Genomic DNA, 4338 nt, shown 5'->3' with positions numbered 1-4338 from the left:
GAGACCCAACCAGAACAGAATATGTGGAGTGTTGATATGCTGAGGGAAGTCTATAGTGAACAGACTGGCACATATTGGCCACTTCTAATGGGCACTAGTAGTCTGAGGCCACTCAAATTAAGTGGCTTAATCAGATATTTGCTTAATAATTTGATTTGTTGTGCAGCTGCTGACATTCAAATTTACTAGAAAACACCAATTGCTTCCCAAATTAGTTGTGCCAATTGAAAGCTCTATAAAGAGTGTCAAAATCCTTACCTTATCCCCATGTTCTCTAAACAAGGTATATTCAGTTATATATCTATATCTGTGTCCATATCTATCGAACATCAATCTATCTATCTATCTATCTATCTATCTATCTATCTATCATCTATCTACCTTCCTAGCTACCTACCTACCTACCTACCTAGATATTTAGATATTTTACTAAAGCGATGAACATGAATTTCATTATCATTGATAAGACTCTTTAACAGTGCATAACACACGAACAGCAAAGTACATGACTCAGAAAGGTAAAGTTCAATGAATTACCCCAAATGAACACACCTGTGTAATCACTGCCCAAGCACGGAAAATAAAATTACATTACTACCATGTGAATTCCTTCTTCAGTCTTCCTCTCAGTACAGTCCCCTTCTTTTATTATCCTGGCTTGCAACTTTGTAAGCTGATTTTGAATATTGTAGAAGTGGAAACACACATTTTCTTTTAAGTCTGGCTTTTTCTCACTCAGTGTGGCTTGTGAGATTCCTCCATTACATTGTTTGTAGCTATAGTTTATAGGATTTTATGGGTTTGTAGATTTCCAATGGATAAATATTTTATAACATTTATCCATTCCATTCATAAACGTCATTTGCATTCTTACCAATTCAGTGTTTTCCAAAGGATACTACTAGGAATATTTTCTTACCTGCCTTCTGATGAACATATGTATACAGTTCTGTTAGATATATACCTAGGAATGAAATAATTGGATTTTAAGTATGCATATGATCAGCTCTAGTAGATAATGTCAAATGGCTGTTCAAAGTGGCTGTACAAATTTCCAGTCCTATACGCAGTGCATTCCTTTTGCCAGTACTTGACATCGACATTTAAAAATTTTTCGCTAGTGTGATGGGTATATAATAATACTTTTTTTCTTTTAGGTTAGGTTTTTTGAGGAATAATTAACTTACAGCAAAAATCACCTTTTTAATTGTATACTTCTATGAGTTTTAACAATTTATAGTTGTGTAGCCACTACCACATTTTCAAAACTCCCCCAAATTCTATTTAAACTCCAATTTACAGCAACTATTGATCTGTTTTCTGTCCCTACACTTTGTCTTTTCTAGAATGTCATGTAAATAGAATCATTTTCCAAAGTAATCTTACCATTTTGCACTCACCAGCAATGATTTCATGAGTGTTCCAGTTGTTCAGTATCCTAGCCAATGCTTAGTTTGCTTTTTGATTTTACTTATTCTAATAAGTGCATATAGATATCTAATTGTCTTAATTTGCGTTTTCCTAAAGACTGATCAAGTTGAACATCTTTTCATGTGCCTATTTGCCATCTATATCACTTCTTTGGTGAATTATCTATTTAAATCCTTTGCAGATTTTTATCGGATTGTTTTCTCATCTTTTGAGAAATGAAAGATACAAGTCATTTGTTAGATACATGCTTTGCAAATATTTCTCTCATTCTGTAGCCTCTGGTTTTCATTCTCTTAATCATGTCACAGAGTAGAAGTTTTAAATTTTGATGGTGTTCAATTTATCAACACTCTTTTTGGATGTGCATTTAGTGTAGAATCTAAGAAATATTTGCTTAACCCGAGGTCATATAGATTCTCTTCCATGTTTTCTTATAGAAGTTTTATAATTTTAGGTTATATGTTTAGATCTGTGATCAATTTGAGTTAAGTTTTGTGTATGGTATAAATGTATGTTGAGCTTTTTAAAAAAATTGACTTTCAACTGTTAAACCAATATTACATTTCTGAAATAAACCCCCCTTGGTCATAATACATTGTCTATAGTTATTTTATATATATAGTTCGATTACATAAATTATATATTGAATAAATTATAAAATATATAATATTATATTATGTTATATATGATTATGTACATCATTTGCTAAGGTTTTGGTAAGAATTTTTACATCTATATTCATAAAAGATATCAGTCTGCATTTTTCTTTTCTTGTTAGTGTCTTTGGTTTTATATCAGAATATAAAAGACTGACTTGCAAAGTGTTTTTTTCTTCCCTCTGCTTGTTTTTTAGAGGAGTTTATGTAGAACTGGTATATTTCTTCCTTAAACATTTGGTAGAATCCACCAGCGAAGCGATCTGAACCTACAGAATTTCTTGATGGAAATGTTTTAAACTACTAATTTAATTTCTTTAAGAGATATAAGGTTATCTGTTTCTAATTGAGTGAGCTCTGTATTTGTATCTTTCTATGAATCTGCCTATGTCATTTAAGTTGTCAAATTTCTTGGCACAAAATTGTTCATAATACTCTTTGTATTCTTTTAGTTTCGATAGCATCTGTAGTTATGTTCTCTCACTTCTGATGTTGATAATTAGTTTCTTTTTTCTTTCTATTCTCATCAGCCTGGTCATAGGTTTATTAATTTTTTGAGCTTCTCCATGAACCAGCTTATGATTTAATTAATTTTCTTTATTTTTTAAAAACTTCCATTGATGTTTATTATTTCCTTCCTTCTGTTCAATTAAGATTTAATCTTCTCTTTCCTTTTTTTCTTAAGGTAGTTTCTTAAGGTAGAAGCTGAGGTTCTTGATTTGAGACCTTTCTTTTCCCCTAATATTAGCATTTAATACTATAAATCTCTCTCTAGTACTTTAGCTCCATCCCACAAATTTTAGTATGTTGCATTTTGATTTTTATTCAGTTCAAATAATTTCTAATTTCTCTTGGAATGTTTTCTTTGATACATGGGTCATTTAAAAGCATGTTAATTAGTCTCCAAATATTTGGGTATTTTCCAGATATATTTATGTTATATCTAATTTAATTTTATTTTGGTCAGGAACCATACTTTGTACTATTTGAATTGTTTTAAAATTTATTGAAACTTGCTTTATGGCCCAGAATATGGTCTGTCTTGGTAAATGTTTCATGTGCACTTAAAAAAAATGTTTATTCTGATGTTGTTCGTCGAAGTGCTACATAGGTGTCAATTAGATCAATTGGGTCAATACTGTTTTTCAAGTCTTTTCATCATTACCAGTTTTCTGTCTACATTTGGGGTTTAAATCTACTATCTTGATATTTGTCCTATGTCCTCTTTGTTCTCTCCTTTTTGTCTTTCCCTCCCTTCTTTTGGGTGAATTATTTTCTACAATATCGTTTTACTACGTATTGGCTTATTAACTATATCTCATGTGTTCTTTTTGTAATGGTTGTTCCAAGGTTTACAATGTAATCTTTAACTTATAATAAGATTATTCTAAGAACCTTGCAACAATATTTATCCCTTTACCTTCTTTCATAAATTATTGAGAGGGATATTGAAATCTTTAATTATAATTTTTTTTTAAATTTCTCCTTGTCATTTTGTCGGTTTTCTTTATGTATTTTTGAAGCTCATTGTTAACCAGGTTCCTTAATCATTACATATAATCATCTTTTTTGTTCTTTTTATACTTATTTCTGCTTTATTCGATGTTAATGTAGGCATGATAGCTTTATTTTGATTAGCATTAGCATGATATATCTTTTCCCATGCTTTTAGTTTTTTTTTTTTAGGTGAGGCAATCCTTGGTTGACCTCACAATATTGCAAGGACCATGTCAGTTTACAATCCCTTATTTTTTATTTTTTACGCCTACAGCACTTGGTCTTCCTAAGTGGTCTCCCATCCAAGTACTAACCAGGCCCGACCCTGCTTAGCTTCCGAGATCAGACGGGATTGGGCTTGTTCAGGGTGGCATGGCCGTAGACCCATTCTTTTACTTTTGAAAACTGATTTGTGATTTTATATTTAAAGTGAATGTCTACTGACAGGTTATAATTTGGGGTTTAAATCTACTATCTTGATATTTGTCCTATGTCCTCTTTGTTCTCTCCTTTTTGTCTTTCCCTCCCTTCTTTTGGGTGAATTATTTTCTACAATATCGTTTTACTACGTATTGGCTTATTAACTATATCTCATGTGTTCTTTTTGTAATGGTTGTTCCAAGGTTTACAATGTAATCTTTAACTTATAATAAGATTATTCTAAGAACCTTGCAACAATATTTATCCCTTTACCTTCTTTCATCCTGTGTTACTGTTAACATATATTTTACTTCTGTTTATGCTATAAACCCCA

The 4338-nt window shown here is 31.2% G+C and overlaps 1 pseudogene; it reads right to left on the bottom strand.

The window, feature by feature from the left end:
- Positions 1–3849: 3849 nt before the first annotated feature.
- LOC120610206 (uncharacterized) lies at positions 3850–3968 on the bottom strand (annotated as a pseudogene).
- Between the last annotated feature and the right edge of the window lie 370 nt (positions 3969–4338).

The sequence above is a fragment of the Pteropus medius genome, unplaced genomic scaffold (assembly GCF_902729225.1).
Source record: "Pteropus medius unplaced genomic scaffold, Ma_sr-lr_union100, whole genome shotgun sequence".
NCBI classification, from domain to species: Eukaryota; Metazoa; Chordata; class Mammalia; order Chiroptera; family Pteropodidae; genus Pteropus; species Pteropus medius.
The sequence above is the reverse complement of the archived record's forward strand: the minus strand, read 5'-3'. Positions and strand labels throughout refer to the sequence as shown.